This window comes from Antechinus flavipes, chromosome 1 (assembly GCF_016432865.1).
Source record: "Antechinus flavipes isolate AdamAnt ecotype Samford, QLD, Australia chromosome 1, AdamAnt_v2, whole genome shotgun sequence".
Taxonomy (NCBI): Eukaryota; Metazoa; Chordata; class Mammalia; order Dasyuromorphia; family Dasyuridae; genus Antechinus; species Antechinus flavipes.
In genome coordinates, this window is record NC_067398.1 from 337,226,564 (window position 1) to 337,241,958 (window position 15,395).

Consider the following 15,395-nt stretch of genomic DNA (forward strand, 5'->3'; position numbering starts at 1 on the left):
TTTCTTGGTAAAGATACTAGACTAGTTTGCCATTCCTTCTGCTGTGGCAAATAGAGATTAAGAATGTATCCAAGGTCACACAGCTAAGAAGTTTCTGAGGCTGGATTTGAACACAAATCTTCCTGATCCTAAGCCCAGCATTCTATTCACAATCCAACCTTCTTACTCAGAAGGCCACCTAAGTAAGAAGGAAGGGAATTAGAATTTACACAGAGTTTATTATGTGCTAATCACTGGACTAAGTACTTTTTCAAATATAATCTCATTTAATTTAATTATCTCATTTAATTTTCACAACAACCCTGAAGAAGTAGGTGATTTTACAATCATTTTACAATTGAGAAAATTAAGGCAAAATCAATTGCCCAGTTAGTATCTGATATTTTCAACACAGATCTTCCTACCCAACATCATATCCACCAGGCCACTTAGGTGCCTTTATTTCTGATTGGATAAATAATAGAAAAATACATTTAGAATTGTAGAAGAATACATGAATCCAATCCACAATAATGGGACAGGAGAAGGCTGAAATTGATTTAGGGGTCTTCTGAGGCTGCAGTTTGAAGAAGGTCATGGGCTCAACTAGGCCCAGAGAACCTGAATTCCATTCAGCCTGTTTCTAGGTGGATCTATTTTTATATTTGTAATTACTCTACCATGTTGTATTACATCTGAATCATCATATTCTATTTTCTCTGGTTATTAACCTTAGAAAACATTTTCTTGTACCTGGAATGTGTGGGTAAAAAACCCTCCAATGGGGTAAAAGAAAGAGAGGGAAATTGGTCCTTGGAATAGAAGTCAAGTGAAAAGCTATAGAAAAAGGGGCAGTGGTTAATTAAGGGTTGAATACAGATTTAAGCAGTAATAAAATGTACAAATCTAAGGACTAGGGTGGGGCAACTAGGACTTTGTCCCAGAATGCCGAGGATCTAAAAGAGGCCTTGCTTCCTTTTGTGGTAGTTATCTAAGCTGCTGTTCTCGTGTCTCCCAGTCACCTTACAGTCTTATTTTGTGTGGCACAGCTTGTCCCTCGTCTGGCTTCTGTTCATTCTTCCTCAGGATTCTGTCACTATAGTGTCCCTCTCCTGAAACCTGTCTGCCTCTTTCTTTTCCTTCATACTGCCTCATCCCAAGAAGTAGGTGGCAGATAGAGACCATTGACTGAGCTCTGGGAGTTCAGGCTGACCCCTCTGGGGAATGGGCTATACCTTCTCCCAGTGTGATTGCTTCCGATCATCACCCACCTCAAACTGTGTTTGTCCCAGGTGCCAAAATTTCTAGTGATAATAAAGATCTCCTGTCACAGAACTAAAAGAAGTTAGCTCCTAGGACTCTCAGGACCCTCTAGTACATCTTTTTTGCTCCTCTGTCTGCCATTTGTACAGGTCCTTTTAAAGTCAGAATCCATCAGAGAACATCTCATTAGATGCTAGTTCCCACTTTCCCTTTTTCTTCCTCATTCAGATTGTTCACAATTGCATAATGAAATTTTCATTTTGAGTTTTCCTTTCTTTCAGAGTCTCAAGAGAAGAAATCATTTGGCTGAACAGTTTGAAATCTGGCTTTTGTTTGTTTGAACATAGGATCTTCTACTTACCAGACACATGTTTGAATCAATTAAGAGTTGGACTAAATTATTTTTTAAATGCTTTTTAGTTCTAAATCTATGATATGATGGAGCCCCAGGATCTTACTCTGCCCCAGCGTCCCATAACATTTTACTTTATAAGAACTCTGCTTGAGGACCTTTAAGTAATCCTATCACACTCCTCCTTCCCTTCTCTGAGGGTTCTGGGCCCTAGGAAATCCCAATTGTGATCCCTTTTACTCTTCTACCATGCTTGGGGCTGAGGGCCACAGCAGGAAGAGCACTTCCTCCATCTTTGAGGTTGGGGGCCAGGATGGGGAGGTGGAAAAGATGGATCAGATTCCAGTGTGGCCAACTGCCAGCATCCTGGGCCTTGGCTCCCCCGTTGCCCATTCTGACCTCATTCCCCAGTAATGTGTGACCACAATGGGGCCAACTGAGCCCATTCCCAAGGTTGGAGATGTGGAGGGGGGAGGACAGAGAATGATGTCCAATTGGGCTGGAACAAGGGACTTCCCACGGTACTCTCTCTCCGGAGCTGGAGGTGGAAATGGCAAGATGGGCTCTGCTCTGGGAGTGAGGGGGGTAGGGCAGAAAACTGCTAGTCACTTAGAGCTTAAACTAAACAGAGGCATGAGCACTGTAGCAGTGGAAATGGTGAGAGGGAAGAATGCTATCCATCTCCTGACAGAAAGGGAATAGACTAAATACCCAGAACCAGACACATTTGTGGATGCAGCTGAGGTGGGGACTGTTTTGCTTCACTGCCTATTTGTTACAAGGGTTTTGTTTTTCAGTAGTGAAGATGGGGAAATGTTTGTCAATCGAAAAAAAAATTAATAAAACAAAACAAAAATGACAGTTGTATTTGTTTCTTATCCAGGATTGAACTTCTCTAAGCAGGATAAATGGCTACATGTTATGTGATTTCAGAGACTTCTCCATGTCCTGTCAAAATACTTACAATCCTTGCCATTTCAGGTACTCCTTTGGTTAAGGCATTCTCTCCAGAAGGGAAATGTCCATATATTACCTGGGAGGACCAAGTGCTAGAGCAACTCTGGATTCTACATTCCTGTGGTACTTAGTTTTGGGTGTATAATCATACCCTAAACTATAGAAATGCTTATTATCCTTCCTATTATGTATTTTGTTTTATTAACTACCATAACTTGAAAAACAACATCATTTGTCTACTCCTTGGTCTTGTCATTCACTGCTAATCCCACAGGTGGTCAATTAACAAACATTTTATTGTTATTATTAAGTATTACTACATGTCAGGCTCTGAGCTAAATTCTAAGTATATAAAGAAAAGCCAAAAGCTGTCTTTATACACAGGGCTTATTTTCAAATGGTAAAGACAATATGTAAATAATGAAGTACATACAAGATACACAAGGAACAGATGGAAGGTAATGTAAGAGGGGAAACCACTAGCATGTGGGAGTACTGGAAGAGAATCAGGTAAACAGTGGTCAAGCACTCTAGGCATGGAGAAAAACTATGGGAAAGCACAGAGAAATGTAGTGTCAGGTTAGAGGAATAGCAAAAAAAAAAAAAAAAATGGCAGTAAGATAGGAAAGGGTCAAGTGTTAAAGTTTGTAAAAGTACCAAAGAGAAGATTTTCTCTTTGTTCTCTGAAGGGAGCAGGAAACCAGTGGAGTTCACTGAGCAGGGGAGAGAGATGATTAGATCTCAGTTTTAGAAAAGTCACTGCCTATTTGCATGAGTTGAGTGGAGGATGAAATGGAACAGAGAGAGACTGGAGACAGGGAGAGAAGTTAGAAGGCCATTACAGTAGTCTGAAGAGAGGTGATAAGGGCCTGAACTGGGGTGGTGGTTGTGAATGAAGAGAGGAGATATAGATGAGAGATACCGAGAAGATAAAAATGAAAAGATTTGGCAATGGATTGGCTAGGTGAGGTGTAGAAAATGAGAGGGAGTAGAGTATGGAAAGGAAGGGCAAAGGAGGTTGGGAGAGGTTTGAGTCAAGAAGACTTCCACCTGCCCCACAAGTGCCCAAGTAAATATCCTGAGCAACACTCCCCTTGTTAAGCTTTTCCAAAGGAACTTTTTGGACCCTTCTATAGAACTTTGGTTTATAATAAAAAGAAACATTATCTGGCAGCCAATGGGTGATAGAACCAGCAACTACTGATGCTGGAAAGTTCCTGCCAGATAAGATAGGCTAGTTTTTCCCTAACTCCCTACCCCAAAACAATAAACTCTGACATTTTAAGTCAGATTGAAATTTAATGAGTCTACAATTCTAAGGTTCATGCTTAGATAATTAAAGCATAAAAACTTCATCATACCATTGTCCTCATCAGACTTTCTGGATTTATTATTTTGGGAGTCAATGGGAGAACAATTCCTGAAGAAATTGGGGGAGTCTGGGATAAATGCCACTGTTTACACTTATTGCATGGCTGAATTCTCCCTCAGTGTCATTGTCTGAAGAGTGAGGGAGGTTGGAGTAGTTCTTTTTTTTTTTTTTTTTTTTTAATAATTATAACTTTTTATTGACAGAACCCATTCCAGGGTAATTTTTACATTATCCCTTGCACTCACTTCTGTTCAGACTTTTCCCTTCCCTTCCTCCATCCCCTCTCCCAGATGGCAAGTAGTCCTATACATGTTAAATATGTCACAGTATATCCTAAATACAATATATGTGTGCAGAACCAAACAGTTCTCTTGTTGCACAGGGAGAATTGGATTCAGAAGGTAAAAATAGCCCAGGAAGAAAAACAAAAATGCAAACAGTTTACATTCATTTCCCAGTGTTCTTTCTTTGGGTGTAGCTACTTCTGCCCATCATTGATCAATTGGAACTGAATTAGATCTTCTCTTTGTTGAAGAAATCCACTTCCATCAGAATACATTCTCATACAGTATCGTTGTTGAAGTATATAATGATCTCCTGGTTCTGATCATTTCACTTAGCATCAGTTCATGTCTCTCCAAGCCTCTCTGTATTCATCCTGCTGGTCATTTCTTACAGAACAATAATATTCCATAACTTTCATATACCACAATTTACCCAGCCATTCTCCAATTGATGGGCATCTATTCATTTTCCAGCTTCTAGCCACTATAAACAGGGCTGCCACAAACATTTTGGCACATACAGGTCCCTTTCCCTTCTTTAGTATCTCTTTGGGGTATAAGCCCAGTAGTAACACTCCTGGATCAAAGGGTATGCACAGTTTAATAACTTTTTGGGCATAATTCCAGATTGCTCTCCAGAATGGTTGGATTCATTCACAACTCTTGCATCAGTGTCCTAGTTTTCCCGCATCCCCTCCAACATTCATCATTATTTTTTCCTGTCATCTTAGCCAATCTGACAAGTGTGTAGTGGTATCTCAGAGTTGTCTTAATTTGCGTTTCTCTGATTAATAATGACTTGGAGCATCTTTTCATATGGCTAGAAATAGTTTCAATTTCTTCGTCTGAGAATTGTCTGTTCATATCCTTTGACCATTTATCAATTGGAGAATGGCTTGATTTTTTATAAATTAGAGTCAATTCTCTATATATTTTGGAAATGAGGCCTTTATCAGAACTTTTAACTGTGAAAATGTTTCCCCAGTTTGTTGCTTCTCTTCTAATCTTGTTTGCATTAGTTTTATTTGTACAAAGGCTTTTTAATTTGATATATTCAAAATTTTCTATTTTGTGATCAGTAATGATCTCTAGTTCATCTCTGGTCACAAATTGCTTCCTCCTCCACAAGTCTGAGAGATAAACTATACTATGTTCCTCTAATTTATTTATAATCTCATTCTTTATGTCTAAATCATGGACCCATTTTGATCTTATCTTGGTATATGATGTTAAGTGTGGATCCATGCCTAATTTCTGCCATACTAATTTCCAGTTTTCCCAGCAGTTTTTGTCAAATAATGAATTCTTATCCCCACAATTAGGATCTTTGGGTTGGTCAAATACTAGATTGCTATGGTTGATTATTTGTCTTGTGAACCTAACCTATTCCATTGATCAACTAATCTATTTCTTAGCCAATACCAAATGGTTTTGGTGACTGCTGCTTTATAATATAGCTTTAGATCAGGTACAACTAGGCCACCTTCATTTGATTTTTTTTCATTAATTCCCTTGAGATTCTCAACTTTTTGTTCTTCCATATGAATTTTATTGTTATTTCTTCTAGATCATTAAAATATTTTCTTGGGAGTCTGGTATAGCACTAAATAAATAGATTAGGGAGTATTGTCATCTTTAGTATATTTGTTGGAAGTATCCAAGAACACTTAATATTTTTCCAATTATTTAAATCTGACTTTATTTGTGTCGAAAGTTTTTTGTAATTTTGCTCATATAATTCCTAACTTTGCTTTGATAGATAACAGTTATTTTGAATGGAATTTCTCTTTATATTTTTTGCTGTTGGATTTTGTTGGTGATGTATAAAAATGCTGAGGATTTATGGGGATTTATTTTTTATCCTGCAACTTTGCTAAAGTTATGAATTATTTCTAATAGCTTTTTAGTAGAATCTCTGGGGTTCTCTAAGTATACCATCATATCATCTGCAAAGAGTGATAGTTTGGTTTCCTCATTATCTATGGAGTAGTTCTTTATGGATTACCTTCCTGGTAATCCATAGAGATGAGGTGAAGAGAGCTATCTATGACCACCTGAAATAGTGCTGTATCTTTATTGAACATCCTTTTCATACTCTTGCTAAGTAAACTTCTTTCTGTTAAATGTTAAGTGATATGCCAGTGTCCCTTTTCATTCTAATCCCCAAACTTAAACCACCAGATCATTCTGAGTCAGCCTGGCTGAGAGTACCCACCTTCTGCTAACTCTCCACTCCTAATTGGGTCTGGCTTTGGACACCAGACACAGCCTGTCACCTGGTCCTTACACTAAGCCTTTTCAGCTAGGTAGGATTTGCCAGAGCTCCGCCTGGTATAGCCTGAGAATACCCAGAGTCACCTCCACATCACCCTGAGTCACCTGAGGAAGTGTGTGGGTGTCAATCCGAGAATCAATATCTTCTGGCCATGAGATCTTTTTTCCTTTTGTTTTTTTGTTTGTTTGTTTGTTTGTTTTGTTTTGTTTTGTTTTTTTCAAGGCTGAAAAATCCATCTGGCTCTTAAATCTTGGGACTGGCTTCTACATATGAAAGAAATCTGTTTGACCCTCTCTTAACCTCAGAAAAGCCTATTTTGGCTCAAAAAGAATAGGGTGGAGTGAACCTAAGGGTTGTAGAAAGGACAAATGCCTACTTGTACACAAAGGTATGGAAATCTCAAATCAGCTTGAGGCTGTTCTGAAAGAGAATCCTATATTGCAAATACCTGAAAGCCAAAAGCAGCAGCATGGAGGTCCCAGTCTAGTGTAAGTCAAGGTGTCCAAGCAAAATTTGGGGAAATGTAGTTGGGAGTTAGTTCCGATGTTAGGGCAGATAGTCAAGGCAATGGATAGAGGGCTCGGCCTGGAGTCAGAAAGAGTTCAAAAGTGATCTTAGATACTTACGGTGTGATCCTAGGTAAACCTTTTAACCCTGTTTAACTCAGTTTCTTTATCTGTAAAATGATTTAGGGAAAGAAAGGCCAAGGGAAATTCTCTGCCAAAAAACTCTGAATGAGGTCACAAAGGGTCTCAGACATGATTGAACAACAACAAAAGTGCCATTCAGTCTAGAACTAGGTAAATTTTATTTTTATTCATATTTCAGTTACCTTCTCTGAGGATATTATTTCTGAATTTGTATGTTCACTTTTCCTTTATTTCCCCCCTCCTTTTTCCTTTCCCTAGAAAAGGAGCTCCTCTGGGCAATGGCATGTTAGACAAGAAGCAGAAAAGAAAGAGGGAATAGATGCCAGGACCAGTACCAGGAGATAGGGGCAATGGCAGAAATGGAATTATGTGTGGAGAATATCAGGTTTAGAGTACTCAGTTCCAAATTAAGCTGGAGTGCTCTAGAAGGTTCTGGGATAAAAGGCAAAGGCCCTTAGTTGGTTCAAGGCTCCAAATACATGAACACTAAAACCCTTTGATGTGGACCAAGAACCAAAATAAGACCTAAAATCTAGGGTGAGATACGATATCACAGAAGAGTATTCTACTCAATCTGTCCTTCAACCATCAACCTCTCCCTCAGGGCTTATACCAGCAAGGGCAAAGCTGAGGAGAAGGAGATGGTCAGGACCTAGGACCTCGAGGTAATTTTGAGAACAATGAAATTATCCTATGGAAGAGACCTTGACCTCCAAATACCTGCCTAGCCTTCAGGCAGCCTAAGAGGTTGGAGCCATAATTTCTTTTTCTGTTTCAATCACCATGCCTCTCTATTTGTGTTCTGTCCTGTTTTACTGTGGCCCTCTTTAACTGAGGGGTTAATTTTCTAGTTCCACATGAATGGGATAAATTGAGTGAAAATCTCTCATAAAAATATGGCTTTGACCTATGCCCTAATTGTGACTTGAGACTTTGCAATAACAAGTTGAGCTATAGCTAAAAGCTATAGGTGTTTGATTATATTAGATAAACATTTCCCTCCAGTTACCGCTCCCCTATCTCCCCCCCTCCCCCCACCAATCGCATTTAAGTATTTAGTTGGTAAAAAGTTTATTACTTAGTATTCTTTTATTTCTGGGATACATACTTTTAGGGTGTAAGCCTGGACTCTTCCAGATAATGTGAAAAAAGGTCAAAGGGGTTGGGGTTAGGGCTTCTGATTAGGGGCTATATAATCTTGTGTTTTTAAGTTTGCACTCCTTTACTGACTTTGTCTGTTGGGATCTGCTCTTTCTGGAGAGATCTTAATAAATCCTTTTTTTGCTTTTTACCTTGAAAGTCTCTGATTTTAATTTGACTAAGGGTGGCTGTCTCACACACACCTTTCAAGTCCTCTTCCTTTCTAATACAAGTGGAGCAGTGAATGGAAGGCTGGATTTGGAGTCAAGACCTGAGGCCCTTCTTGCCTCAAATACTTAGTGTGCCATTCTGCAAATCACTTAATTGCCTTCAGTTTCTTCATCTGTAAAATGGGGATAACAACCATCCCAATTTCCTAAGGTTATTGTAAGAATAAATTGACATAACATGTATAACACATTGTGAACCTATTATTATATTTACTATTATCACTCCAGGATAGGAGAGACAGTTGTTCATCCATTTCACAGATAAAAATCTAACCTACAGTTGTAGTTCTCACCACTATTATGTTGAAAGGCATCAAAGTTCACCACTTGGGATGATGGTGTAATTCCCTCCTTTCCCCCACCCTCCATTCTATTTAACACATCTTCTCTTGCTGCTGTTTCCTTCTCCCCACCTGGAACTGTATTCCCTGGACTTGACCTCCAGACACTATGCCCCAGGAGTGGGGAGTTAATCCACTCATTTTTGGAACTCCTCCTTAGGTCTGAATGGTTTGGATCCTCCCATTTATCCTAAATTGCCAAGAATATGTATCTTACTTTCTATTTCCCAGGCTTGGGAACAGTAAATCAATATTACTGGAGCTTCTGAAAAAGGTGTGAGAGTTGACTACACAACGGTTCTACTCGCCAGTCCAAATACTCCCCAAACCGAAATGCCCTCTCCCAGCTTTTGTTCCCCCACCTGTACTGTTTCCCTCTAGTAGAAACTTAATTCCTCCAGGACAGGGACTGTCTCACTGCTGTATTTATATCTCCAGCTCAGTGCCCAGAACATAGTAGGTGCTTAATATTGTTTTATTCATTCATTCAATGCAACATTGTATCACTATCACCCACCTCCATGGATACAACTCACTTTGCTAATAAGAGAAAACTGATTTTTAGGATTCATTAGTTATGGAGGGATCCAGGTGTCTTAACTCCTAGCCAGCTTCCAAGATTCCACTGTGTACAAATTTGTTTGATAGAGAGATCCCTGGCTTTATTGCTTCTTCTGTACAAACCACATGTTGTATAAATTGTATGGCCATTAACTAGTCCCCTGTAAATACAACAGCTCAGGACAGAGGGATGGACAGGCATGGGGGGAAATGAGAGCTCTGAGGAATGACCCTCTCCTCCCAGGATTAGTCATGTGAGAGAGTCTGTCCCAACTCCCTCCTTCACCGCCACCCTCCCCTCCCTTCTACCCCTTTCCCCCCCCCTCCCTCCCCCTTGGAGGAAAGGTGGGAAGACACATAAGAACTCAGCCTTGGTGGCCCTGTGTTAATACAGGTCACATTCAGGAAAGGGAAGTGACTCAGGGAGTAGATATGGCAATGATGGAGACCAAAGCACTGTCCCTGACTGTTCCTAGCTGGATTAGCTATCAGAAGAATCTCCAGTCTCACTTTCCCTAGATTCCATGGAACAAACTGAGATTTTCAAATCTAGGAACTAGTAGGCCCAATATAAGAGGAAAGGGTATCTTGTGCCTTCCTTCCCTTGTTCATGCAACAAACATATATTGACTTGTGTTCAAAAATGGGACATATTAAAGATGAGTGAAATATAATCCTTGTCCTCCGAGAGTTTATGGTCCAAAAGGAAGATAAAATAAACTTAGTAATAAATATAATGATTCACAGTACAGTGTGATTAGTTCGTAAATATAAAGTGTGTAGAGAGAAAGATCACTTCTAGCTAGGGATAGGATAAAGAAAAATCTCACGGAAGAGCAATTTTTTGAGCTGGATTTTAATTCAAAATCATTCCATAAACATTTATTATGTACCTGTGGTGTGTTGGGGATTCAAAAACAAAGATAGAACAGTCCCTGCCCTAAAGGAGCTTATATTATAGAGAAACAGAAGTACAACAGTGAATACAAAATTAGAAGAAAAAGATGGCTATTTTGCATTTTAGCCAAAATTCTCTATCAGAGAGGATAAATAGATACACAAGCATTCCTGCTTGGAAAGAGGTTCAGAAGGTCAGAATAACTACTGCTCCTCATCAGGACACCCTCTGACCCAAGAGACTTCCAATTTACATTTCAGAGTAAGTGTGGAACAAAAGGTGAAATGCCTCATCCAAATAAAACAAAGATCGACAGTTTATGTTTAGGATTTTTAAAAATTCATTAAATAAAACAAATAAACAGTGAAAGCCAAGGAGAAAATATCTTTAACTTCTGAAAACTAACTATTCCCTCCTTGACTTCTCCCTTAGTCATTCTCCTTTCCATCTGGTCCATAGTAAACAAAGGCATGCCTCTTCTCTACCCCATCAGTTCTATGCCCTGTCTGTTCCTAACCTCTTTGCTACTCCCCCACTCTCCTCTGGTCTGCCCCTACTCTGGGGCAGGCCCTCACTGCTCATTCCTGAAGTATTGCTCTCTCCATAATTATTGCTATCAAAATGATCTTACAATTCTGGTCAACCATATCAGTCCTTTATTCAAAACTCCAGCAGTTGTCTATCACTTCCCAGATTCCCCATAAAATCCTGGGTTAGGCTTTGCAAGCCTGTAATTGGCCCCTTCTATCTTTTCCTGTCTCTTTGCCTTGCTCCCTTCTCCCTCTGTGAAATTAGGGATCCAGTCCCACAGGCCTTGCTGTTCCTCTAACAAATTACTCATCTCCTAGTTCTCTTCACCTTGACCTTCTCCCTCTGTGAAATTAGGGATCCAGTCCCACAGGCCTTGCTGTTCCTCTAACAAATTACTCATCTCCTAGTTCTCTTCACCTTGACCTTCTTCATATCTTAGCTCAGCTCCCAGTCCCCCACAGTGCTGGTAGCTCCCCTCTGAGGTTACCTTCAATTTTTTCTGCATAAAGCTTGTTTGGACAGAGCCATTTGGGTGTCATCTTCCCTATTTGACTCCTTGAGAACATTATATTTTGCCTTTCTTTGTATCCCCAATGCTTAGAACAAAATGTGTGGAACAAAAGGTGAAATGCCTCATCCAAATAAAACAAAGATCGACAGTCTTAGAACAAAGCTTAGAAAAAAAATGCTTAATTTTTCTGACATAACTGAAATCTTAGTGATATATGCTTCCATGAAAATTTAGTAAAAGTTAGTCCAAAAAATAAACAAAAGGAAAAATCTTTAGGCTGGGACAGGTGAACCATGCTTTGAGAGAAACAAGATCATATAAGGTGAGGAGGTGCTGCATTTCAGAAATTGGGACTGCATGGACAAAGAATGTAACAAAGGATAGCTAACAGACCAACTGGAACAAAAAGTGGGTATGATGGGATATGAAACAAGATAGACTAAATGGAAGCTGGTCAGGTAGCATAATGGCTAGAGCATTGTACCTGGAGTTAATTAGAATTCAAGTCCAATTTTGGAAGCTTATAAGCTTTGTCATCTTGGGCAAGTCACTTGTCTTCTCAGAATTAGTTCCCTCAACAGTAAGATGGGAATAATAATACCACCTACTTCACAAGTTGTTGTGAGAATCAAATGAAGTAATATTTGTAAAAGTGGCTAGTGCATAATAAATGCTTATTCTCTTTTCTTTAAATGTCAGGATTTTGTACTTTGATGGGGAGTCATTGATAGTGTTGGAGTAGAAGAATGACATGATCAGGTCTGTTTTTGGAATATCAGTGAAAGCCAGTGAAATTGAAATATATCATTCTGTCCTGGAGTGCTTTACATATGTACTATGGACTTCATCAAGTCGATAGGTAATATAGGTATATAACAACAGATAAGAAACAAAATATGAGAAAAATTCTTCTTTGAATTAGTTTCAGCCTCAGATTTGTCTTGTATAAAGACACTGTGGTACAATGGATAACAAGCTAGTCTTGAAGTCATACTGGAATTCAAATCCTACTTCTGACTTTCCTGGCTTTGGAATCTTGGATATTATTATCATTTAATCTCTTAAAGTCCAAAACAACTAAGAATTTGAGTTGTAGATCTGCACTGAAAGAGTTCTCTAGGGGCAGCTAGATGGTGCAGTGGATACAGCACCAGGCCTGAAGTCAGGAGGACCTGAGTTCAAATGTGACCTCAGACACTTAACACTTCCTGTGTGACCCTGGGCAAGTCACTTACACCCCCCCCCCCGCTCCCCCACTACCTCAGCAAAAAAAAAAAAAAAAGTTCTCTATACTAATGAAGTCACAATATAGTCTTAAATATGTGTATATACACACCTATGTAGACATATGCACATATATTTGCATACACACATATGTTTTTTTTTTCCCTACAAGTTGCCTTCCTTTCCCTACTCAATAGAGAGTAAGCTTCTCCAGAGCAGGAACTGTTTTCATTTTTGTTTTTCTATTCCAAAACCTAGTACAATGCCGATCATATAGTAGGCACTTAGGAAATGCTTATCTAGTTAAATTGAATCAGCAGCTTGACATAATGGAAACCTTGTTTCCACAAGAAAACCTTGTAGTCAGAAAGCTCAAAGTGTATGTCTTCCTTTTGACAAATACCAGGTATATGATCATAGCATGATCAGTCACTTAATTTCCCATTAAGTTTAAAGTCTACAATCAGAAGAAATGTCTTCTACCAGTTCCCTACAATGATGATGAAAGCACAGAACCTGACCTCCCCCTTCCCTCCCTCCCTCCCCCCCCAAAAAAAAAAAATTGGTCCTTGTATGGAAAATGGATTGGAAAAGGGAAAGACTGGAAGGCAGGGAGACCAAGGACCCTTTCACCTCAGCTTCTACATTTCCTTGTCTTCCTCCTCACTTCAAATCCCACCTTCTGCCACAGGTTAAGGTTTTCCCCATTCAGATTATTTGGATGTACTCTATATATGTCTTCTATGTGCCTAGACACTTACACATTTTTACTTCTATTAGACTATGGACTCCTTGAGGGCAGGGATTGTATTTTGTCTTTCTTTGTATCCTCAAGGACTTGTTGATTAACTGATTTATCAAATACTGAAGGAGGGTGTTGCAATAGTCCCAGTGAGAGAAAGATGGCCTGAGCTAAAGGGAAAGATGGGAATAGGGAGAGAAAAATGTATACTAGAAGACATAAATGCATCTTGAGAGATGGGATCTGGCAATTTACATATTTACATCTGGGGAGAAGAGAGAAGGGAGAATCAAGGATGACTCTTGAGTGACTAGAGGGAAGGTGGGATTTTCCATAGAAAATAGGGACTTTGGGGATCCTGCTTCCTCTAGGTAGCTTCCAACGTACAGGGAGCAAGCTTTATACCCCTTTCCCATCTGCTTTCCTTGTAGTTCTCTTTACAGTATAATGAGGTCTTGGATTTAGGATCTCCCAGATTGGTTCTTCCCTCTCTTCATCTCCTGCTACTTGTTTTCTACTGGAAAAGAGGTAGTCACTTGGGAAAGTTGGAGCTTGAACCCTGGGGGTAGGGAGTTTTCTTTCTCTAGTATTAACCTTCTTATACTTTTTTCTTTCTTAAAAGTTTTATTGATATTCTTCATAATTACTTCCCCCCACAACTACAAACTTAAAGAAACTTCTTTTGAGACAAAAGCAAAATTTTTTGGCTGAGTCTGAAAATGTACAACTAAGTTACATCTGTAATTCATCACCTCTCTGATGAGACCAGAATCATGTTTCATCATTAGTCCTCTAAAAGTTAGGATTTTTTTTCCCTTTGCATTGATCAATATTCTGAAGTTTCAGAGTTGATTGCTTTTATATTTATCAGACTCTTCATTGTAAATCATTTCTCAAAAATCATTTTTCATGATACAAGCCCCTTTTCTTACAAGACCTCAAAAGTTTTTATGAAATTTTTTCTCTGGCCACAGTGTTTCTGACAGAGAAGTGTCTTTGATGTTTTCTGTTAGAAGGGGAAACTAAGGCAGTAAAGAAGGAAGAAATAATGACAAAATCATTGTTTCTTTCCATTTTTACCATTCCAAACTTCTGCTAACTCAATCAAATAAAAATGAATTGGGAGTAGATATTCATTGGTTGGAACATCAGAACTGTTTGGAACTTGAAAGTATATATGACAAAGATGGAATAAGAGCAGGAGGGTTGGATTTGGACTATGAAATCTTGAGTGAACTACAGGGCCAGATTTTTCTGTCCAGTGGTTTTTCCACGTTAGCTTTTTGGCTGTTAAATTGAGTTATCATTTGTTCATTTAATTAATCTATTTGGTCAGATAAGAGTAACAAATAGTTCCTCTTTTCTTACTCCAATAGAGGGATAGACAGATAGACAAGTCTAGATAGAAAGATATGACACTTGTTAAGAATTTGAACCAGACTAAAAAATACTGTTTTAAGCCCACTTTTTTTGTCTAAAGCTTACTACCCAGCGCTTTACTTGATCAAGAGTCAGTCCCAAACTAGATAGCATGTAACACTTCCAAAGTATGGGACAACCTTCAAGTTATTAAGTTGGTAGGGGTGTCGTGTGGCCTGGTACCAGAAAGATTTGCTCAAGTTTTACTCAGTTCAGTTCCTCATTTCCATAATGCCCTTCAGACTTACAGCAGAAGCAAGAATTCCACTCACTTCTGTGTTGGTCAGTTCCATGATGATCGTAGCTGACCTTTGTGCTAAGTGACTAATCCAGTCCTATCGTTTTATCAGTCCTTTTACTTCTGATTTCACTAGTAGTGGGCGTCTTGAGCAAGATACTACTGCAAAGTTGGTTGTAATTTCTCCCCGGGGCAAGGGAGTTCAGGCAGATTCTTGGAAAAAAGCAGGTTCCCACGATCTGGAACTTCAGGACAGGTGTGTGTATGTGGAGGGGAGGGGGGATGACTGAGGTGTTTCCAGTCTCTTATAGTCCCTCTGGGGAGTACCACCCTTCCACCTGTTCCAGGTTTGGCCCTTCTAGGCCAGGTGGTCCCCTATTCTAGCATCTAGCATCTCCGATGCTTTCTTTCCTTCCTAATCACCTTAA